The sequence below is a fragment of the Leopardus geoffroyi genome, chromosome A1 (genome assembly GCF_018350155.1).
Source record: "Leopardus geoffroyi isolate Oge1 chromosome A1, O.geoffroyi_Oge1_pat1.0, whole genome shotgun sequence".
NCBI classification, from domain to species: domain Eukaryota; kingdom Metazoa; phylum Chordata; class Mammalia; order Carnivora; family Felidae; genus Leopardus; species Leopardus geoffroyi.
Window position 1 is genome coordinate 60,271,668 of NC_059326.1, and position 25,483 is coordinate 60,297,150.

General features: G+C 34.8%; 1 long non-coding RNA gene across 3 annotated transcripts in view; it reads right to left on the reverse strand.

Moving 5' to 3' along the window:
- The window catches only part of LOC123599199, a 126,864-nt gene that overhangs the window by 13,198 nt on the left and 88,183 nt on the right, over window positions 1-25,483 (reverse strand). Inside the window, exons 2-6 of one of the 3 annotated variants that reach the window (XR_006713033.1) lie at window positions 17,757-17,850; window positions 16,259-16,393; window positions 14,285-14,723; window positions 12,854-12,979; window positions 10,634-10,848 (exon numbers count right to left, since the gene is read on the reverse strand). This is a non-coding gene — a long non-coding RNA (uncharacterized LOC123599199). Of the gene's footprint in view, window positions 1-10,633; window positions 10,849-12,853; window positions 12,980-14,284; window positions 14,724-16,258; window positions 16,394-17,756; window positions 17,851-25,483 lie in introns of those variants that run through there. The other 2 variants (XR_006713035.1, XR_006713034.1) reach the window with 2 other exon arrangements.

A 25,483-nucleotide genomic window follows, 5' to 3' on the forward strand; every position in this document is an offset into this window, starting at 1 on the left:
AAATTTTTTAGAGCTGTAATATCTTCATTTATAAAACGGAGACAGCGATAGTTATCTCTTGGGTTTACTATGAGTACAAAATGATAGCACTTTTACAATTCCTTTGCAAACTAAAAAGAATTCGGCATTATTAAAATATTTTAAGAAAGTAAATTACATAATTTTTGATGTTTTGTTAACTATTTCTGGATACTGAAGTATCATTTTGTGTCCTAAATCAACAGTTTACTAGATGGTATTTTAGTGGTCTGTTTCCAGGGAATAACTTTCACATGGGTATTATCCAGTTGCATATAATGAAATGTGATATATAATCGAGCATTACACATTGAACTTATCATCTGGGAAATTGGAATTGTCAGTCCCTGAGAAAATAATTAAAACCCATGCTTCCACAGAAATATATTGAAATTCATTTCTTGAGTAAAGATACATGTGGGAGAGAAAAAAAAAGATAAAATTGTTTTCTCTCTCTCTCTCTCTCTTTTGTAATGTTCAGGAATAAAATCTAATTCCAGGAAGAATATAGTGTAATGTGTAAGGAACAACACAACTGTCGATGCTTGAAAATGTTATTTCAGCTGCAATTAGAAAATAAGAGAACATTCTGAAAAATGGTCTGAAAAGTAACTGTTCTAAGAATGACAACAAAAGAAAGACTATTTGAAAGTATGATATTTAATGAATTACTAGTCAAAAGGACCCTCAGCCATGTGAGGCTACATCATTTTGTAGAGTTCCAACCAAAGGTGGAACTCTGAATAGCCAAATATGTTTATATTCTTTTATAACTCCCAAGATGAATAGTTTTTCTCCTAGGACCGTGGACAGCACAAGAGTGATGGAGCCATGGTGAGTTAAAGTATGTCTGGCCTTCTTTTTAATTCTACTGAAATTTAATTATGCATGGCTAAAAAGAAGTGGGTTGGGTTGCCTCTTAGCCTTCAATAATTTACTGTAATTTACAGTACAAAAGCATAAACTTAAATATAACATAAATTTATTTTGTGTCACATAAGTAATTGGTTTGACAACTAAATTAATTTAGCAAAGAAGTAGTTTTCAAATTCTTGCTTGTTTTAAACATAGCCTATAGTTAAATTGAATCAAATTGTTAGTTTCCTTTGCTTATTGTGGCTTTTTAATTTTTTAATTTTTTTTTATCTGAGAGAGAGAGAGAGAGAGGATAGGGGAGGGACAGAGGGAGAGAGATAGAGAGAAAGAGAAAGAGAGAGAAAGGGAGAGAGAGAATCCCAAGTGAGCTCCATGCTCAGCTCAGACCCAGACAAGGGGCTCTATCCTACAACCCTGGGATCATGACCTGAACCAATATCAAGAGTCGGAAGTTCAACTGACTGAGCCACCCTGGTGCCCCTCTTAGTTTTTAATGTACATTAGTGTTTAAAACCAAGTAACTTTCACTCAGATTGTTCATCAATACTCAGGAAAACAAAATGGGCTCACTCTTGGTGTTGTACATTCTATGGGTTTAGACAAATGTATAATGGCATCTATCCACCATTAGAGTAGCATACAGAGTATCTTTTTAAAAATTTTTTTAAATGTTTATTTTTGAAGGAGAGAGAGACAGAGTATGAGTGAGGGAGGGGCAGAGAGAAGGGGACACAGAATCTGAAGCTTGCCCCAGGTTCTGAGCCATCAGCACAGAGCCTGACACGGGGCTTGAACCCATGAACTGTGAGACCATGACCTGAGCCGAAGTCAGATGCTTAACCCACTGAGTCACCCAGGTGCCCCTAGAGTGTCTTCACTGCCCTAAAAATCCTCTGTTCACTGTCTATACATCCCTTCCTTCCCCAGCCCCTAGCAACCACTCATCTTTGTACTGTCTCCATAGCTTTGTCTTTCCCAGAATGTCATGTTATCGGAATCATAATGTATATACCCTTTCCAGATTGGCTTCCTTCACTTAGTGATAAGCATTTAAGGCTTCTCCAAGTCTTTGCATGGCTTGATAAAACATTGCTTTTTAGGACTAAATAATATTTCATTGTCCAAATTAGCAGATCATTGATCCCTTCACCTCATGAAGGACATTTTGCTTGCTTCCATTTTTAATAACTATGAATAAAGCTGCTAAAAACATCCATGTGCAGGTTATTGTCTGAACATCAGCTTTCAACTACTTTGGGTAAACATCAAGGAGTGATTTCTAGATGGGTAGGTGAAGGGTCTGTTTTATTTTGTAAGAATAGTCTACTGTTCTGAATTCTATTTCTCTATGTCCTTTACAAGTTTTTTTTTCTTTATTTCTTTTCAATTTCTTTGTGAATAAATAGTATAATGATTTGTAATGATATTTTTTCTGTCCATATCAAGCTGGTATAAAAATATGGGTAACAATAAAGAAAAAGTCTTCCAAATAGTTTTGAGGCTAATCTAACAAGTGTGAGATCTCTGAAACATTAAGTTCTCAACTATAAATTCTCATTTAGGATCTTAGAAGAATGAGTTTCTTCTCTCTCTTTAATTTCCCTGACTCCCTATAAGTCTGAGTTCTTCTCCCAAATATAAATAACATGCATTCTGAATTTTTCACTCTAAGCAAAAGGTGTCACATTGACATTGTTCTGTTTGATCTTAGTTTCTAATTATTTTTGATCATGCTAATACCAAAGGTCTACTTATGGATTTTGTTTTCTATATTCATATGACTAAATAACACATGACTATAAGAACATAATAAGATGACCTAGGTATAATATGGGCTTATCACCTGTCAGCTATATGGTCTTGACCAGAAAAATAGTACTTACTTCAAAAGATTTCTTGAGGTAGCAATTTAATACTTGTCTAGATTGCTTAGGACAGTTGAACACTCAAAAGACTAATGAAAAATTAAAATTTACTGGTATCATTTTTTGCCTTTTATTTGTTATTATTTTTGCATTTCCTAATAATATTGGCAAATTTTAAATTTGCTTTGGCACTTAGAGTTGGTATGAGTTGAATTGTGACCCCTTCCAAATATGTACAACTCCTAACTCTCAATACCTGTGAATGTGGCCTTATTTGGAAGTAAGGTATTGCAGATTTAATCAAGTTAAAATAAAGTCACTTATTCCAATATGACTGGTATCCCTATGAGAAAGGGGAAATTTAGACTCCACAGAGAGAATACCATGGTAAAACACAGAGACACACAGACACAAAAGGAAAATAGCCTTGTGAAGATGAGGGAGAGAATGGAGTTACACTGCCATAGCCATGAAATTCTTAGGGCTACTGAAAGCTGGAAGAGGAAAGGAAATACCTTCCCCCAAGAGGTTTCAGAGGGAGCACTTTCCTGCCAACAGCTTGATTTCAGATTTCTAAGGCTCCAGAAATGTGAGACTAAATTTCTATCATCTCGATCCACTCACTTTGTAGAACTTTATCATGGAATCCCTAGGAAAGGAACACAATAGCCTTGTCACTGACTATTGCTCATCTGTCCCTGAACTTTGCTTCACCTGAAGCATTTGTATCCCAAATCGTCTAACAAGGAAGAAAAAGATGACCCTTCTACTTGTGTAACAAATCTTTCTTTTGACTTCTCCTTTTACATTTTCATAGTGTCCAGACCCCTTATGTCATTTGATAAATGTGTTCTACAGACTACATCACGGCCCAAAATGAAACCTACCTTAGTAGGCTGTGTTTCTCTTTACTGTGCCTCTGCCTCTGGTCTTTGTTAGAGATAATAAAGACTCAGTCTCACCACTTGTTTTAGTCTCATAATTGTCAGATAAGTGTCAGCTCCATGTTTTTCAGCCCTTGCACTGCTCAGAAGGTCCGGTGGCCATTATTCAAAGAGAATCTGATCTTATTTACTCTGGTATGCCAGAATTCTCACTGTAGTCCCTCTTAAGGTCCCTGTTTCTCACCAAATGCTTACTACTACAGCCTTGTTAAAGTTCTAACAAATAATAAATGAACCATAAGCCTAATTTGCCTGCTTCCATGTTTTTGGTCATTCTGCTCCATTTACTTTTATTACAAATACTCAAATCCCTGCCTGCCCATATTTCATCTGATTAATCCTAACCATTATCATATTTCACATTTTTTAGTACTCTAATTTCCACTTTCATTGTGACCTACAATCTGGTAATCTCTGCATTTGGACATGGCCATCAAGTCTCCCCACTCTCAATTATATAAAGCATATCTGCCCCTGTCAGGGTTAAATCATTCCCACCAACTGCAATCGTTTTCCACTAGCACTATGAGGGGAGAGTGTTCTTGGTCCTTACTTTTGTAGATTTAGGGTTGACTCCCTGGGGGAGGAGTAGAGATGATGGAGTGGAGTTTCACAGGTGGCTTCTCCTTTCCTGTAGTCCATAGACTCTGATCTTCCCTGTGAGCCCCGAGCAAGGGAAAGAGAGCAGCCCTCCTATCTATCTGGCCCTACGTGGCTCCTCATTTGTTTTCTGCCCAACTTTTATCAATTTGACTTTTAAAAAGTGTGTCTTCTTAATGGCTTACATGGTCTTGAAAGATCAGTCCCAGGTAAACAAACTCTTGGCCTTCTCTCTCTCTCTCTCCAGGTTTCAGATTACTCCATTACACTGTAATTTCAGTTTTCTAATATTTTCAGGAAAAAAATATCTAATTTTCAGTTTGTTCAGCTCTTGGTCAGTTGTCAGAGTGTCAACAGTACTCACTCTAGCTCCCTGTTCTAGCTGAAACCTAGAACTTGTCTGGATTATTTTAGAAAATTATGTGAAATCTGTTTCTTTAAGAATTCTTCTCATACACCATCCCATATGTACTTATTAACAGCATAGGTCATCCTTCATTTTCTTTTCCAATGCCATGCCATAGCATAATTGATAACCCTTTTCCCTATTTTTTGAATAATATTATTTTAATATTTTTGGGAAAACTAGTACCCTCCTTTCACCCAAGAGCCTCAGAGAAGGGTATTTTGCTTGTCTTCTTGTTTTTTAATTAGGCCAACATCAATGATTATTGAGGTAAGTTTGACTAGTAGGGGAGGAATTTAATTTCTTTATGCTTTGAAGCCAGGTATTATTGTCATTGTGTATTTGTATTTTCCTCTTCTAGATTTGAAAGAAGACTTCAGCTGCCTCCATTTGACTTTCTAGATAGGTTCTTCTTTCTAGGTTGTCTCTTGTTCCAGGTGGAAGACCCTGATGGAAACTGAAACCAGCCCCTCTAGCAATAAGAACTGCCCTAAGCCAGCAAGACCCTGCCTGTGTTGACTCCAAGGCAGGGATCATTTGCCTTTCAGGGCCTATCTGCACATACTCACCTACCTTTGCCCCACAGTTTGCTTATCTGAACCTGGAAGTCTTTTTGGTTCTTTGGAGACAATCTTTGAGACACTAGTATGCTGCCTTCCCAGGGTTCCTCACTGAAATAAATTCCTTTTTGGTTTCACCACCACCCCTTTCTCTGCCTTTGGATTTTGTCAATGATCAGTAACTGAACGTGGTCTGTTAGGGACCCAGAGCTGGGCGCTCTTGCCTTCTTGCTACAGATTTAAACTCCTTTGAGAAAAGCAATTATTCCATTTTTAAATTCTTTACTATGCAGTGTTTTCTACAAATTAAGTATTAAATAGGTATTGAATTTATTTAGTTTGAGTACTTACAAATCTCTACTGAGACCAAAAGTCCCAATAACAACTACTAATAAGAATATTCATTCCACTTTTTCTGCCTATCTTTCTTTTTTTTCTTAGTTTGAACACCTACAAGATAAATAGATAAACATGTGATAAAACTCAAGTAAATTATATAGATTGAGTAAATAGATGACACTGCAAACATGAAAGAATCAAGTATTCAGTAATATTTATGGCATATTAAAATGTGGCTCTCATTACAAGGACATCTAGCACAAAATAAGAAAATAAAGAAATTTATTTAATCTACTCCATTTTTCTTAATATCCTCTCAAGAAATTATTAAAGTTAGCTACACAGGTATTGTCAGAAAAAAGATTATATAATGTGGGTCCATGTGAAGCCAAATAACCCTACTTGAAGCAGAATGAAGAGATTACAATCAGCCAAAAGGCACCTTGAGTTCGGGCTGTAAATTAATGAGGGCAAAAGGGTTAATAATAAATAAAGAAAGGAATAAAGGGACAGATAGAGTGACAAGAGAAGCAAATTTCATTTTGTTTCTATCAGGGTCAGCTTTCATCCTGTCCTCCTAGCATTCTACTTCCTTTCTTACTAAAAACATAAATAAGGAAACAGACTTGAAAGAATCATAAACAGGGGTGTCCAGGTGGCTCATTCATTTAAGGGTCTGATTTCAGCTCAGGTCATGGTCTAATGGTTTGTGAGCTCAAGCCCCACATTTAACTGTGCGCTGACAGTGCAGAGCCTGCTTTGGATCCTCTGTCTCCCTCTCTCTCTGCCCCTCTCCCACTTACTCTGTCTCTCAAAAATAAATGAACATTTAAAAAAAGAATCAAAAACTGATTTTGTGGTTTGAAAAGCCCAGTGGTGATGGTATATCCACTAATGGAGGTGGGCAGGGACAAAAATGATCCCAGAAAAAAATATATTTAGTGAAATAATGTGGATATTTATATCAAGTGTTAAAATTATGTTGCCTAATTCAGCCACCTTTCAAGGCATTCTAAGACCAGATTTGTTTCCTCAATACTGATTCCCAGCTGTTCTTAGTACTCACTTTCCTCCCAAGCTGTTTCTTTACATGAAAATGATTAAGGCGAATAATTTGCTTACATAGAAGTAAGGCCAATAAGTGTTCCTGGTCTTGAAGATTTCCCAAATATGTTTTTTGCTGACTTCTCTTTTTTCATGTTGATTATCTACTATATATATATATATATATATATATATATATATATATATATATTTAATTTTTTTAATGTTTATTTATTTTGAGAGAAACAGACAGAGCAGGATGAGCAGAGGAGTGGCATAAAGAGAGAAAGAGATAGACAAAGGGAGGGGGACAGAGAGAGTATCCCAAGCAGGCTGTATGCTGAGCAAAACCCAAGTTTAGGGCTCCATCTCACGACCATAAGATCCCGACCTGAGCTAAAACCAAGAGTCAGATGCTTAACTGACTGAACCACCCAGGCACCCCTACAATTCATATTTTTATGTCTATTAGAAAAATTTTCTTAGGCAATGTATAATGTCACATACTCTTTAGATGACCCAAAATTATTTGCACGCTTAAACATCAGTTTTCTCTCTTAGTAACCAAGGGAAAGTGAGAAATTTTAAAGTCCTAGATTAAAGAAAAAAAATACAGGGGCGCCTGGGTGGCTCAGTTGGTTGGGCGGCCGACTACAACTCAGGTCATGATTTCGTGGTATGTGAGTTCGAGCCCCGCATCGGGTTCTGTGCTGACAGCTTGGAGCCTGGAGCCTGCTTCGGATTCTGTGTCTCCCTGTCTCTTGGCCCTTCCCATGCTCATGCTCTGTCTTTCTCTGTCTGTCAATAATAAACGTTAAAAAAAAATTAACAGAAGCCCATCATCCCAAAGGCTATCTTATCCCATGGTGCTGCAGTCTTTTGTGTAACCTACTGTGCAGCATGCTGAGATCAGATAGGGAAACAAAATACCATAAGTAAAACCAAGTGCTATGATGTTTGGGCACCTAAACAATTAAATGATCATCAGTATAGGACTTTTTCATAGTTAAAAGAAAGTAAGGAAATATGAGCATGACTACAAAGAAAAAAGAATTTTCTTTTGGTTTTCATGTTGAAACCAGAGGGATTCACCTTTATGTAATCCTTGGGTTGCTACTCTTCTGTGTTTTCACACAAGGGGTTATCTTCTTTGCATTTGAATTGATACTTCTTCACCAGATCCTCCTCAATTTACATCTAAGACTTTCAAGTGAAGTTTTTCAGTCATACTACAGGCACGATTTTCTTCCTAATGCCGGGGCTATTACTGTTCTAATAACTGTATTTTTTTTTTCTTTTTAAAAAATGTTTATTATGGGGCGCCTGGGTGGCTCAGTCGGTTAAGCGTCCGACTTCAGCTCAGGTCATGATCTCACGGTCTGTGAGTTTGAGCCCCGCGTCGGGCTCTGTGCTGACAGCTCAGAGCCTGGAGCCCGTTTCAGATTCTGTGCCTCCCTCTCTCTGACCCTCCCCCGTTCATGCTCTGTCTCTCTCTGTCTCAAAAATAAATAAACGTTAAAAAAAAGTGTATTATTTTTGAGAGAGAGAGAGACAGAGACAGAGAGCAAGCAGGGAAGGGGAAGAAAGAGGGAGATACAGAATCGGAAGCAGGCTCCAGACTCTGAACAGTCAGCACAGAGCCCGACATGGGGCTCAAACTCACAAACTGCAAGATCATGACCCGAGCTGAAGTCGGATGCCCAACCGACTGAGCCACCCAGGCACACCATTGGGCTTCTGTTAATCAGTGCTTGCCTCCTTCTCTCAAAGCCTGTGGTCTACAGTACTACTCTACCTGGAGAGCCTTTGTGATTAGGCAAATCTCCTGAAACCAAGATGGGGACACAGGCCTGAGTATCACCATTCTTCTCCTAAGCAGATATAACCAAGCTTTTGAATTCCCTAAATTCCCCACAGGCAACTTCTGAATTCTTAATCATGTTTCCAGTCCTATCTGGTTCTGAATCCCCCTCTCCTGAAAGCTAATTTTGCTGAAACTCTTGCAAATAAGTTTTATGTTATGATTCAAAATCTGTAAATATGTAGTAATCCATATCAGCATGGTTATTGCCCAGTGAAATGTGGTACATTTTCAACATGATTATGGATATTAGTTTTGAAAATACGTTTTACTGGGTTGAAGAAAATGGTCCCATCAAATTGAATCAATAAAATAAGAATGGAACACAACAAGTAGATCTAATTTTTAACTGTACTCCTCCCTTCATACTCATGCCTAGGCATTAGCACTATGATTTCACGGTTTAGCCTTCCCAAACCCATCTATGTATATTTAATTATCACTGTACCTCTTGTAGACAACATTAATTTGCATCTTTAAAAAGGCTATTCCTCTTCCTGAAATGCTCTTTCCATTCTCTCAACATATGCCAATGCACCTTTTTTTCTTTAGTTTTTTTCAACATGTGTTTCCTTCCTTTCCTGAGCTACTGTATTAAATAAATGATTTTGCTTTTCAAATAATTGTACAGAGCGATAGTATAGGGTTGCCATTATTTTGTTTTCATTTAAAGGATAAGGAAAGTAGCAACCAAGAATAATAAATGCCATTTCTTCAGCAAATACTCATTCATTCAAATTAAATCTTCAATATTTTGTTGATGAATATCTATGTAACAAGTATGTTGTGCTTTTTACTTTAATTTTTTTGTGCCTGCATTCACTTTGCATTCACATTATGTTCCCACCTAAAGACACATCAAGTACTGGAAACCAGGATCAGGACTCAGATTTGCTTCCCACATTTGCATGTAATGAATTTATATGTTCTTGATAAACATTCTCTGATGGACTGAAGAGAAGCTTTAATATAATCTGGAAAATAACATTGAGAATCACTAAGTGTTTTGGTTATCTTCCCAACATTTGAGTGAAAATCATTTCATTGTACTTATTACTAAGTAAATATTTAGTGCTTCCCATATTCCAGACAACGGGCTGGGTACAGGGAGTAAAAATATGAGTAAAATAGGACTCCTGCTTTTGGGACTTCACAGTCTAGTAAAACGAGACAGCATGAATAAAAATATTTCCAGTGCTGTGAAGTAAGTGCCAATTAGTGTTTCTATAGTGGCATGGGAGGCAATGGAGCAGATGCCTGTACCTGATGGCCTCAAGGCCTCCTCTCATGGAGCACCTGAAGACAATCCTTTCCGGCATAAGTAACTTGGAATCTCAGATTTCTTGAAACTTGTGTGAAACCAAAAACTTAGCCTTATGTTTCTTACCCCCTGACATTTTTTTTTTCTCCATGCCTAACAGGTTACCCGGAAGACATTAGATTCAGAATAAATATTTTTAAAAAATAATAAATATTTTATGAACACAGGCTTATCATACAAATAAAATATAAAATGGGGCACCTGGGGGCTCAGTCGGTTAAGTGGCCGACTTCGGCTCAGGTCACGATCTCGCGGTCCGTGGGTTCGAGCCCCGCGTCAGGCTCTGTGCGGACAGCTCAAAGCCTGGAGCCTGCTTCAGATTCTGTGTCTCCCTCTCTCTGCCCCTCCCCCGTTCATGCTCTGTCTCTCTCTGTCTCAAAAATAAATAAATGTTAAAAAAAAATAAAATATAAAATGCCTGAAAAACCCAATATTTTCAAAATACTTACCTCATCTCTAAACAGACCATGAATGGCCATAATATGCTTCATAATTGTTATGTATCTCTCTTAGTGTGACTGCTATATAATTTGGGTAAAGAAATATTCATGGATTTGACTAGAGGGTACTGCCCAGAAGCAATTTAGAGTGTTACATAATATTTGTATAATGTATACTGCAACACCTTTTTTGCATTATATATAAAAATATAAAAATAGATAAGTACCTTAAGTAAATAACATAAGTAAATTTCTAAATAATATAATTACATAAAAGTAAATTATATTTATTTTATATTTATAAATCTAATACTATATATGTATTTTTCTATATGTACATGGATATATGTACATACGGATGTATGTGTGTATATATATTGCACTTTGAAGTCGATATGGCCCAAGGGACTCAGAAGATAAAAATTTGTGTTCTATGAGTGAGCACAGTCTGCCCAAATAGAACTTCTTTGAATTCTCTTCAGGAATGGCAACTCTTGCCACATCATTTTCCTGCTAGTTCACAGCTGTCAGTTTCAAATCCAGGATCAATTGCAAGACAGGCCCATATAGCATTCTGAGAAAAAATGAACAAAAGGACTGTTAAGGAAGGCAAAGCCGCAGGTATTTTAAAAATTGATTTGTAAGCGAACTGTGGGCTACTTTAGGGGAACACATACAAAAACTGATGATAAACCAACACCTCTGTTTACCTGAGAAACAGACACACTCAGGGAAACGTATTTGACTTCAGTTCAGTGGCTTTAGCATGAAGCTTGGGTATGAATGAAAAAAGGAGACTTTATACAGCTAGTCACAGTTTTTCCTGACCATCTTTTTTGCCATTGTCATATTTGCATTGTCCTAACATTTATTCTAAATAAGAAAATGCATCAACTTTTTATTTTATTTGATATTTTGTATTTTGTATTTTAATATTTTATGTAAATAAAGTATTTCTTTCAGATTTTAGAAAACTGATCAAATAAAACTACTATCCTATTAGTAAACATTAATTAACATCATGGCATTTCATTCCAAAATATGTCCTTTAAATTAGACTCCTAATATGCTTACTCTGAAATTGTATTAATCTAAGAAACATTTGTATTTCCTTTGCTGTCCTCATCAGTGACAAATTTTAGAAAACTATCTCCAATGGACCTTGCCTGTACGTAAATTATCTAGATAAAATACTGGAGTTTTTCTCCTTATGTAATGGAATTTGAAGACTTCATTTTCTCATAGCAAGTTACAACTGCAACTTTTCTTTAAAAAAGAAAAAAAAAAACAGAACTAACTCCTTGGGTCCTTTAAAAAATTAATCTTGAGAATTCAATTTCTTTTACCTCCTAATGTCCTAAATTTCAATCATCTCTTTCATTTTTACAGGACAAGAACAGCAGTTTTCCTTAAATTGCTAAGTTCTATCTAGTTCAATACATTTTCTAGCTTAGGCTTTTCCTGAGCATCCTATGATTACTAAGTTGTAAAAAGAATAAAATGAGACTTTTACTTCTTGGCTGGGTGAAAACAATAAGTCATTGCACTCTGGCTTATTGTCAACCCTTAGCAAGGAGGAACAAATAGCAATTGTCTCTTGTGATCCAACCTGACACCTTCCATAGATTTCTAAGGTCAACCAAAACAACACCTTATTCCCTTTCCACACTGCATTATACCTAGGCTTAAAATTTAACTTAAAATTCTATCTAAATAATTCCAACTAAATACAAGAAACCCCAGTGGGGGTGGGGGGGGTGAATTTGTGTCTTGTGAGGTAGGTTTTTATTTAAAGTTTTTTTAAATAGTAATAATATGGCAAATATGAATTGGAAGTAGAATTAAAAAGTTCATTGCAAGTTCTCTATATCATAACATATTTAAAAACTGCAATCATATATTATCGACCAGTATCTTGCCCTTATTTTAATGCTACTGCAAATAGAGTTAATACAGCTTAGGATGTGACAGAGAAAATATAATGTGCAAGCCAAACAGATAAGAAATAGTGTACCATCTGATGTAAGAGAGTTTGTGCCACGTAAGGTACTAAGAAAGCATACAGTAATCTCCCTTCAGATAATGTATCATGCTTGTAACTGTATGTGAACTTCTGTGATTATATCTTATTATCTACCAACTAAACAGTAAGTTTCATAAGAGTAAAACCTGTTTTAGAGTGATCAACATTTTATCAGCACAATTTCTGATAGTATAAGGTACACAGACGATAAATATTTCTTCAGTGAATAAGAGTCCTGAAGAATTTGATCAGCTTACTAAGGGTTCTATAAATTTTGCCATATCAGAAGATATCAGAGATATTGAGTTATATATTCTGGAAAAGTAAGGAAAAGGTACGAAAGAATCCATAGAAGTTTGTAAATGTTTGAAGTTATATAACATAAAAGACAAAATAGATCTGTTTTAGTCTCCGTGGGTAGAACTGTGATAAGAGACTAGAAGTTTTAAAATGAACTTTAAGTAAACATGACGGAAGACTTGCCTAAAAAGTAGGAGAGTTTACAATATAATAAGCTGTCAAGTGATATATATCAAGCTCCCTAAGAGAGACTTACAAAGAGAAAGGTAGCTACTAGTTCACAGCGAAGACAATTTCCACATTAGTTGTGAACCTGGATTTTATTATTTCTAAGATCATCCATAGCATGGAGACCTTATGGTTGGTTGATACCATCATCTAGCTGCAAACAAGAAAAGGAATTAATGTAATTCACCAAACTTTTTAAACAATTAACTGACGTATTCGATTAACTGAATATTTTTGGAGAGTATACTAAAATTAAAAGTATTTTTATAATTTACTTAAAATAATTATAGAGTCAAAATGACTTCATAGCAATAAAAAATCAATTAGTAAATCCAACTATAATTACATGTTTAGTTAAAAGGAGGACTTTCACCTTGATGGTATTCAAATTCACTAGCGAGTCACAAATCTTTTGAGTGCATTCTCTCTTATGTCTCAGACAAGGGTCCTGAACTTAGTCAACATTTTCTCCCACAATGGCGCCCTGCCTAATGCATTTCCTAATTGGTTCTTTTCATCCACTTATTCTTTTAAACCGTGACATTCACACACTACATCACTGGCCCTTATATTTGAATAAAAATAATTGACAAAAGTGCTTGTGTGTGCAACTGTACAGAAGGAGCTGCTATAGCCTCTTATCATTCTGATAAGTCCTTCTGGAGCTCATATTTCCGAGGTATATTTTGCCCTGCCTCTGCCTCTGCCTCTGGCCCTCAGACTTACAATGTGACAGAGATTTGTTTCAAACTGACAACCTAATTTCAGAGGAATGATGATAAACTATGTTTTTCCTATTTCTAAATCAACTGAATTTTCTTCATCCAAATGTATATATAAGTTCAGAAGCAGTGGTGGTGATTGTGAGGTTGAAGCAAATCACATTGCTATTGGCCAAACACGTTGGGGCCCTTGCCTCAAAGGCACGGTGTCTGTGCCGCTGAACTCGAGCGCTGTCATGTGACTTATTTTCAGCAATGTGTGAACAGAAGTGGTCTTTGTCAGCTAAGGCAGATATTTAAAAAGCCAGGACATGGTTCCTATGTCCTGCTCCCACAAACTTGCAATGTTCTAAACCGAGGCTACTCCATTAGCCTTGCACCCAAAGAGAAGACATCATACAACTATTACTCAGACAGTAGTCAACCTGAAATTGGCACTGAGAGAAAATTGTCCTGTCTTGTCGTGAGCCACTGAGACTCAAAGGCTGTTTCACACCACATGTCCTACTCTATGCTGATTTATACAAAGTTATAAAGTCGGAGATTTTTTATCCCACAAGTATGACAATTATAAATGAATTGTGACTGGCATAGAAAACGATGTGGAGAAGCAAAGTGGGCAGGAGATTCTATTCAAAAAGTCTGAACGGGAAGTCCCAGGGTAAGTCAAAAATGAGTTCAACTGCAGTAATGTCAGAAGTAACTTGCAAGCAGCTTAATGTAAAATGTGTAATCACCTTGAATGGAAAATAGGAACATTATTTGCCAATTTATGTGGTTTAACCACGGAATAAATTTTGAGAAGAGGACACGCTGTTGTACATAAAAATGCTAGGATGGGGATTTTTGTCTTCAGGAACAGAAAGGAAGTGACAGCTTTTAAAGACAGGAACAGGAAGAAATAACAAAATTTTGAAATGTGTTGGATGAACAGGCTGGATGTGGGAGAAAATAAAAAGAGTAAGGTTTGTCAGTGATGCCAAGGTAAAGTGATTGAAAAATGGATATGCCACCAAATGGCAAGAGGACAAAAAAAAAGAACACAGATAAGGAAAGACAGATGAATGCAAGGAGAGAGGATGGCAGATAACTTTTGCTTGTGTGCAAGCACTGGATATAATGAGTTTGTTGCAGTAATTAACATGTAGTCTGTGGTGTTGCTTCTCTCCTTTGTATCTAGAAAAGAAGGAACGGTCACTGTTTAGTATCACTTTGAAAGTATTTACTTAATTAGTTATGCAGTCAAAATAGCATAGCATTTGAAAGAATTCCATATACATATCGTTTATGAGTAAGTAGAAATATTTTTTAAAGTTGATTAAATATTAAGAAAATACCAACCTTCACTATTTCTAGGGACACCATTTCAAAACCATCAGTAGGACTGTGGTAAACTGAAGGTTTTTAAACAATAATCTGCATTTATCTGCATAATTCCTCATGTGAATATGATAGTTTACATTTTTATTTGAAGTTAAACATAAATGTTGCTTCAGCCAAGAGAATAATAACCAGAGGAGCAAAATAATACCCAGAAGGTGAAAAAAAGAGAAAGACTAGAATATCTTTTTTGACTATGATTTCATGACTCTAATACATAAAAAATGTAATACTAAAATATAATTAATATGATTAAAATAGATAAATAGTTGAATGAAAAGTTCATGACTCTACATAAACATGTTTTTAATAAATTTGTGATAACATGTTTTAATTTACAATTTTATATTTAAGGGATGATTTACGCTTCCTTGTTTTAACTGACATTTGTTTATTCTACTCAATCAAATAGACTAGGTGGATTTATGCTAAAATTATTCGTAGTCAATGAAAGCAAATTAATAATATATTAAGAGCAAAAATAATGGATAACTCTTGAGATTTTACTATGTATCAGGAATTTCATTCTGCATTTTACATGCATATGCTCTAATTTAATCCTCGTAAGAGACTTATAAAAAAAACAATGTACTGGTTACAATTTTGGGCTCTAGAACGAATTGTTCATGATTGTTTTACTGCTCTGCTGTTTATAACTTGGGTAACACCAAGCCTGGACTATTTATATTTCATCTTTTATCTTCAGAAATCTCTATAAATGGAGGAAAATAATGCAAAGCCCTTAAGTTATTATAAGAATAAAGTAGCTAATGTAGAACAATCTGACACACAAATAATATTAGGCATTATTATGATCCCCACCCACTCAAAAATGAGGACACTGAGATTCAGAGAGGTAACCTCCTTTGTCCAAAACCTCCTGTGTCCATAACTACCATACTTTTCACATTCAGACTCCGATTCAGGTCTATGGCCTCTAAAAGCCAAGTTCCTCATTATTATTATCCCATTTAGGCAGTCATGATTTTGAATAGTTGCTTTCCAATTTATACATCCTCAAGGCAGTTCATTTGGAACTTTGCAATCCATGGGTGCTAAAAAGGATAGCTAACAAAAAAATTTCCTCCCTACTTCCTAGAAGATTAGAATGACTGTTTAACAGAAATGAATATCCACAATATTTGTATTTTCAATAAGTACATACATCATCCCATATACACAAATAAATGCATATTTTGGGTAGCAAAATCTTTATACTAACACATAGCCTCATGATCAAAGTTCAATTTCTGAAAACTGAGATCAGTGTACCAATTTAATGCAAAGCAATATGTGTTTCTAAAATAAGTTTGAACCAAATTGTGAATTACCTGAATGTTGACTTGAGAAAATGGTCTAATCAAGAATGGATACACTTAACAAACTTGTGAACATGAAATTAAAATAGCTGTTCTGATCCTGAATGGAAATATTCCTCTGATTTCCAAAACTGGTGTACAGAATTCCTGCAGTTTAAATAAAGATGGTTTAGAAGATGCTCAATCTTTTCAATTCAATTCCAGCAAATCCTATGAGTTATTCATTCGTATGTTTATTAATATTAATGTATATTAATTAAGCACGTCATGTATATATATTCATATATAACTATAATTTTTACCTATTTTATAATAGTTCACCTCACATAAAACCTATATGCTGGATTAAAAGTTGTGTGACTAACTCATTTATTTTGAAATAGAGCCAATAATGAGCTGACAGTGTAGAGTCTGCTTAGAATTCTCTCTCCCTCTCTCTCTGCCCCTCCTCCCTTCCACATGTGTACACACTCTCTCTCTCTCAAAATAAATAAATGAAACTTAAAAATATATATAATAGGGCCAATAGCATCATAATGGTGACAATGTCTGGATTTCATTAATTATCAATCTAGGTTAAATAAGTTTTAAATTTGTCATTTCTTTTAAAATGTATTTACTCTAGGATGATTCTTTTTTTGCAGTAGATTTTGTGGTATGGTTTTGTTTCCAGTCCAAATTATTAAATATGTCTGGTTTTGAAAGCCGTGAAATATTTTCTGTTTATTGTTTGGTATTAAAAACAGGAGGAAAGAATAATGAGTCATATTATCTGCTTGGGAGAACTACATAGAGTAATATATATAGTTATAATTTAATATCATCAAAAATATGCAAATATTCAAAGTTTGAAATTATTTACATATGTGTTAAGGGTAAATTAGTCTTATCAAAGGATTCCTCCAAAAATAAACATTTTCAAGATGGTATGCCTTAGCTTTCTATCTAAATACTAAAAAGAGTAAACACACACAATTTCGTTCCAATATTAAATAAAGAATTCAACGTGTAGGTTTAGTAGTAAAAAAACATAATTAAACAATATATTAAATGTATTCTTTTCACCTTCATATTCAAATGTATACTATACACTAGTGAGCAAAGTGAAAATCAAAAGATCATGTCTTCATATAAATAAAAATTCAAGGGGCTCCTGGATGGCTCAGCCGGTTAAGGGTCCAACTCTGGTTCAGGTCATGATCTCATAGTTCTTGGGTTCAAACTTGGCGACGGGCTCTGTGCTTAAAGCTGGGAGCCTGGAGCCTGCTTCGGATTCTGTGTCTCCTCTCTTGCTGCCCCTCCCCGGCTCATGCCCTCTCTCTGTCTCTCAAAAATGAATAAAGGTTAAGAAAATTTTAGCTAAATAAATATTTGAGATACATAACCTGACATTATTTCTAATAACACACAAATGATGTACAAATAACTCTATTAGTGTTATTCACATTAATGGCTTAGAGGAAATCCTCTAGAATTTTAATTTTGATAGAGAAGAAAGGTATTTATTTACAATATTTAATCATTTCATGAAGTAAAGATGGAGGTAGTTGAGGGCACTGGAAAAGAATTAGTTTGTGGTTTTTTCGATGCCTATGTCAATATGCCTGAAATGAAAGAAAAAAAAATGAGTTACATAGTTTGAACGTCCTAGAACAATAGAATCCACTATTTATGCATTTATGTCCACCACATTTAATACCTAATGATTTAGCAATGAATTTCTGCAATTCCAAGAAGTTTCTACTTTAAATACAAAGGTAAAACCAGGTGTTTTTATTAGTGTTCCCAGACGTTGTTCACTACCAATCATACCGGGGAACTGTATAATATCTCTCTCTTACACACACACACACACACACACACACACACACACACTCATGCGAGCACATAAGAAATAAATGTATATTATTAAATTAATCTGTTAAAGAACATTCAATTAGTATTTTTTTCCTTATTGTAACATGTTCTTTTTTCAAATTGTTCTTTTACTTTTTCTCCCCCAGCTTGAATCTTGTGAGGAAAACATAGCACCTAAAAGGTATATTTGAAATTTGTCAAGACCAGGAAAAAAATTCCCTTTTCTGTCCCTCTGCCTTTTTGTGTCACTTTAAGCCCATTTTCATTACAAGTTACAGGGAATAGGTTTCTAAAGAATTCAGAAGTATTAATACATCACAAAATGATTGCGTTCAGTGCTCTGGCCCTCATGCTTTTCTGCTATGTGTAGGCAATGGTGCATAAGAAGAAGTGTAAGAAACACACAACACAGTTACTGTTACCATAGTAGTGTAGTCCAACACTCATTTTTGCGCATATAAAATTTCTTAAGCACCGTGATAAATGGTGATCTATAAAGATAAGTAAGGCATGATACTTTTTTCTTTAAAAAGTCAAATGTTATACTAATAATTTAACCATGTTTTGTTAAATTTTAAGGTAGGGCATGAGACTTTAGAAGAGTAGGAAATGAAATTTTACCATATTAAAGACGCTAATATATAGAGAGACTTGTTACACATCATCTATCATTACTCTTACTGCTACAATGAGGATAAAAGCCACAAACTAAAGGAGAGAGAGGAGTCTAAGTCCTGAATGACCTTTATGTTCTTTCCACCAAACCTGAGCTGCAGACTCAAAACATCTTGGTGCATGAAATAAATAAACCTCTGACTTATAGGCTTATTTAAGCCATTTTTTTTCTTTTGGTCAGGTTTCTCTGTTATATGAAGAAAAATGTAATCTTAATTGATAGATTGATAGATAGATACTAGTATAGATATCCATTCTGATACATAAAAAATATTTTAAAATATTTCCTGAATCAGTGCAATTGAAGTATGCATCAGCTATTACTTATCTGCTGTTATTACCATGTAGAAAAATAAATGATGTATAAATACTTCATTTATTTTGTTGATTAACCTTGTTACCTGGTAACAAATCTTTTGGTAACAAAACATTTTCACCTGTTTAGTCCCTTTATACATTTTGTAAGCTATAGATTTTATAAGCTATTTCATACCAAAGCATCACTTGGCTTTTATGTAGAAAATGACAATACTTTGAGATGTTCAACAAATTACTATCGTGTGTGTGTGTGTGATTACAATTTAATATATGCGGGGCGCCTGAGTGGCTCAGTCGGTTGAGCGACTGACTTCGGCTCAGGTCATGATCTCACGGTTTGTGAGTTTGAGCCCCGCATCAGGCTCTGTGCTGACAGCTCAGAGCCTGGAGCCTGCTTCTGATTCTGTGTCTCCCTCTCTCTCTGTCCCTCCACCACTCATGCTCTGTGTCTCTCCGTCTCAGAAATAAACATTAAAAACATTAAAAAAAAAAACAATTTGATATACACAACACAAAAAACCTGGTGTGGTGGCTAACCTATTTTACAAATATTGATAAAAAAATGCTTCTATGCAAATTTAAATCAATCTTTAATAACTGATAAATAATGGCTAAACATTTGTTTGAGTTAAATGTATTGATTATTTTAACTCCTACATTTGGTTAATAGCTCTTTATTGACTTATGGCTGGTTAATAGAAGTAAGTTGTCTGTATTCCAATAGATAATAAACTGAGAACATATGAAATAGTAGAAAACAAACTAAAATTTAAAATTTTACTATAGTTAATAGCAATAAATAAAAGTACATATTATAAAAACAAGAGCGTTACATCAGTTTTTGTAATCATAAATTTTATTCTATTTGCATATTAATCACATAACATTAATCATATTAACAAATTTTTGTGAAATTATTTTAAGCTTCTACTGTGTACATTTGACCGTGTTGCAGGAAGTCCTTGATAATAATTGCAAGCATATATTTGGCAAATGTTCAACATTTTCTTGAATTGGATAAGAAAGGAAACATTAGCAATGTATAATGGTCCTTCCAATTTAATGAGATATTTAGAAAAATAATATTACACGATGTCATTTACTATGCAACATCACATGTATGCATTTTATATGACTGCATATTAAACTTACAGAACATAACAACAATGTTACAAAGTTGTATTGCTATTAAAAAGTGTATTTACAAAAGTTACTTTACGATAAGAAAACCATGAAATGTTTCATATATATTCAAAATTCCTTTATGAAAATCCAGTAAATAATTTTACAAAAATTATATTCAGATATTTTTGTTGTATCAACCAACCACTTAAATTAAATAACATGCATTATTTGGGCCAATATCTAGTTAGGAAATCATCAAATCACTTACCCAAATATCAAAAAAAAAAAAAAACACATCAGGAGAACATACTTCCCTTGGAATGAGATGCAAGAGTACAAAAAAAGACAAGATTATTATCACTCAATCATTTAACTGGACTCACAATGCATGAAAAGAAAGCCAGTACTTCAACATTCATATCAGTTCATTATCCCCACTTCATTAGTTACTCAGTTCCCCAATTTCCTCCTCAGTCATGGCTAAAGAAGATCTTGGAAAGGGAAGTGGCTCCTAGAAAGTGGAGCCAAAGACTAAATATTATTGAACTAGTCAACTGCTTTTAAACATGAAAAAAGAAACCTAAGCTAGTACAGTCTCTAAACACAGGGTAGAAGGAACTGGAAACATCCACCCAGCAACGTTTCATAGTTGCTAGAGACCACTGAGTTCTCTGAGGCTCAGCTCTTTCTATTTTCACCTGTTACAATCTTCCATTTATTCCACCCCTCTTCTTGTCTCTATTGTTTAGTGTATTTTTAGTTCATAGGTGTCTGTACAAAAGAAGAGAAGAGAAAAGAAAAGAAAAAAGAAAAGAAAAGAAGAAAAGAAAAGAAAAGAAAAGAAAAGGAAAAGAAAAGAAAAGAAAAGAAAAGAAAAGAAAAGAAAAGAAAAGAAAAAGCTAAATTCACATTGTAGATGACCACAGATCCTGGAAGTCCAGCCCACTGCTGTAAATAGATGAGCCTTTTAGTGTGTCATGGGCAGATGCCTATAAATTTTGCATACACAAGAAAATCAGATGTTATGAACAAGAGGTTAGACTGTAGCAGAGTGAATTGCCTTTCTACAATTGTCCACTCCCCTCCCTCTTCCAGAAGGATCTGTTCTCCCGAGAGTATTATTTTCCATTTAGCCAGGTAATTTGATTTGCACATTCATGTACATATAGAAGTGATATGAGCAGAAATTATAAATGAAGTTTGCAGTTTGGGCTGATATCTTTTGCTCCTCTGATCTACCATAAAACCTGCATGTTCCATGTGGCTTTGACCCCTTCCGCCTAAGCACACTTGAAAAGGACTTGACTCCTATGCAAAGTCAGGTTAACTGGCACCAAACCCTGAGCAGCCCAGCCAAACCAACTAGATCACAGTCTGGAGCAGAGCTTCTCCAAGGAAACCGCTGTACACAGTGAACAAGGAGGGGGGGGGAATGTTTGCAATAGAAACCACTAATGTTTGGGCTGGTTTGTTACACAGAATTATTATTATTTAACCTAAAGAAGATTTTTTTCTCCATGAAGTATAATATAGTCAATTGTGAAACTAGGATAATGCCTAAGAACTCCTGGATTAAACTCTTAATTATTTATTTTGTTATGTTCCACTATCTTTATTTATCTCTTTTGTGGGGGTATAATATTTCCTTTAAAGAATATAATGTGATGGAAAATACATTATTATCATTTTGATGAATTAATTTATTTGTTATTTAAAATCATGGTTATTTATTTAAGTTATAGCATCATTAGGATTATATGAAAATTGTTAGCTTAAGTTTGTGGACCACAGTAAAATTACATAGGAAAAATGTACTTACCATAGCTTATTTATGATACAGAAGTATGGATCCTACAATTTAGCAGAGCATTGTAACAGATGGAGACTGTGGTAGAATTATTTTTAGAATTGGCTTACAGTGTTCATTTTTGGAAATATTAGATACTGTTATAACTTCCATCTGCAAAAAATTTTGTATCTGAATAGAAATTGTTTTATTTCTTATGGAAATAGGTTCTAACTTACTTCATGTGAAAGGGTCCATCAACACAATAGTCTCATTTATATCCTATCTAAATTTTGCACTGGTTGCATTTAGATCTCATACCTAAAAAATATTCAAATGATATATTAAATAAATAAGTTTTCTTCTTAAAGCCTAAGTTGAAATAAGGCTCATTAGGTGATAGTACTGAGTTGAGACTTCCTGTTTCAATTAGGATGGACTGAGGAGCCTGAGCAGAAAAAAAAACCTTCCAGGGAGACGGATCATCCCTGCATTGGAAGTACTCATGTAAGCACAACTAATAATTTGGAGGGCATTAGCATCCCCCCTCCTAACACCTACCATATTTTTTTTGATATACAACACTGATATTTTCTCCTTCTTACATACATTGTGAACAGAAGTATGTTCTAAAACATTGTTATTTTGCTAATCTGAAGAGCCATGTGCCAATGCTGAAAACTCCACTTTATTTATTTATTTTTTAAATATTTGTTTATTTTTGAGAGGGGGAGGGGTAGAAAGAGGGGGAACAGACGATCCGAAGCAGACTCTGCGCAGCAGCGAACCCGATGTGGGGGCTCAAACTCACGAACTATGAGATCTTGACCTGACTTGAAGCTCAGCCAACTGAGTCACCCAGACATCCCTGAAAACTCCACTTTAAATCTATGCTATTCCGTTTACTTCCAGATCTTAGACCCTATGTTTCTGACAGGGAAATTCTGTTGCCTCTAATTAGTGTAAAGCTTGGAGATTCAAAGGCAGAGGAATTAGAGATAGTGGCTGACATTACATTCCAGTAAGGTTGGAGGTAAATTGCACATAGGAAGAAGTTAAATAATATGTTTTTGCAGCTAGGTTTTGGAGCACCTGAAGATCCATGGTAAATAATATTGTTCTATTGGCATGAGGGAAAATTTCAGTCTTTTGTAAGGGAAGAAAATCATCGGAATTGTGAATTGGGGAACTATATCTTGTGACAAAGTAAGTGATACATTTGTGGATAAAAACTGGATGCAATAGAACAAGGTAGGAATTGATCACTATATAGGAGGGACTGAAGAAAGCTTAGTGGAATTGGTGGTGCAAAAGAGGAGTAATGTGAATTATGCAGATGATTGATTCTACACAACTTGTCATCAAGAGTGGAGAAGAGGAGAAATAATTTTGAATGAAACTGAGATGCTCAGGTAGCTTACCTCATCCATATAAGACAAGAGGTTGGGATGTAGTCACAAAAGAATGGTGCTGAACAATTGCTTTATTTGTATATTACTCAAACATCTATAATACAAATAAATTACATTGTCAGAAATTATGTAATCATTAAAAGCATTTAATTGATGTTTTCATGTATCCAAAATCATTCAGTTAATTCAAATATTCTGTAAATGTGAATTTAAATCCTATTGAAATTTATTACAATTCATGAGATGAAGTATTCATACACTGATTTCTTAAATACTACTTTAAATTCATAAAGACTAAAACAACTTTTACAAATTTGATTTCAAATCAAATTATACATCTTCATCAAATTAAGTGGTTAGATTTCTTTAAAAATTTTCCTTAAAATTATGTTTAAATAGCATTTGATACATTAATGTTATGTTCCAATATGATTAACTTTAATACTCTTGAACTAAATCCATTTCAAGGACCAACATCTATGTGTGGAAGAAAAGAATGGTTAAGAAGTGTAATTCCCCCCCCCCAATTATACCCATGTGAAGGCTTATTTCACTACTAGCAGAAGACATGCATCAAATAATAAATGACAAGCTACATAGATTTTTGTTTTATACATTGAGTGTTTGGGTTGTTGCTTGTATTTGGATTTGGTTGTTTGGTTTTTGCCACATGAAGCTTCCTTCCTTATTTGGCATAAGGGACAGATGAAAAAAAGAATCTGTTTAGTCTTTCATATTATCCTAATGTTCATCTGATTATTGTTAAAAAGCTGGGGGAGAAAATTAATAAAACAAAATCTGTATAGTTAGTATATTGGGATTCAAAAAGGAATTGATATTTTCAAGGGGAGATGGATGGATGGATGGATAGATAGATAATTTCTCAGTGAAATTATTACAAAGATCTTGTTCTCTACTTCTCATTATTTAAGCCTGCAAATGATTCATGTACCTCAAGTTGACCAGGCTTCTTTAAAATGAATACATTGTATTATAATCACTAGTGATTGGTTTATGATTCCGATAGCCAAAAGGCTGACAACTATGTCCTAAATCAATGAATGCTCTTGCCCTTTTTGTTTCCAAAGAGGAGCCCCAGCATAAAACAGATGAAAGGGATAAGTGTAAATTTGAAATATTTATTCCTATGGTTTCCTTCTTGTGGCATTGGCCTCTACTGAAGACCTGTGCTCCTTTAAATTCTACTGGAATTACCCTAATTTGAGAGTTCTGTCTGTTCTCTAATTAATCATTGGCTGATGTATTAATAGGTACTGGGAAAGTTTATGGAAAATAGACCCACAAAGTAGGAATCTGACATTGGACTGCTTGCATATTAAAGATCCCTGGGATAACTTCCTTGACAGAGAAAAATGAGAAATGGGTGATCCATTGCATTTAGTAGTATCGTAGTAGGTCAGATTATCACTACTTTGGCATAGGAAGTAGCAAAGAGGCAATGAAAGGCATTAGGAAAACAAATGTATATGGTATTTGATTGTTAGGGCAATGAGTAGTGATCATTTCTAGCTACCTTCAGACAAGAGGGGGTGTTTGTTGATCAATGAAATCTTGGATTTATAAATCTGTACTCCTTAAATCTATGAAAAAACTCAGTCTTGGATTCTTCTTTTGAGGGCTAGCTTCATATGATCTCTCCACTAAAAATGCCATATCACTCAGTGTTCCAGCAGCAAATAGATGGCACAGTACTTCTAAATCTCCTGGAATTATAAACCTCCTGAAAATATATCCCTATGTAGGTGAGGTCATCCAGAGTCTCTGACATCCCTAGAAATTATACATTAGAAAAAAGAAGAATGAAAAGTTTTGCATAGGATTTGCCCTTATCCACATAGGATAGAATAGGTAAAACTATGCCATCAATCCTCCTTGTACCAAAATAAAAAGAGGTAAGTTGTGTACCTCATACTTTTGAGGACCTGGGAGAACTGTGGTAGCAAAGAATACTAGAGTAACTAATACTCGAGAGAGAGATGACCCTTCCTAGATGAGCTGAATCATCACATACTCATAAACCAACTTCCAAATATACAAATTTAT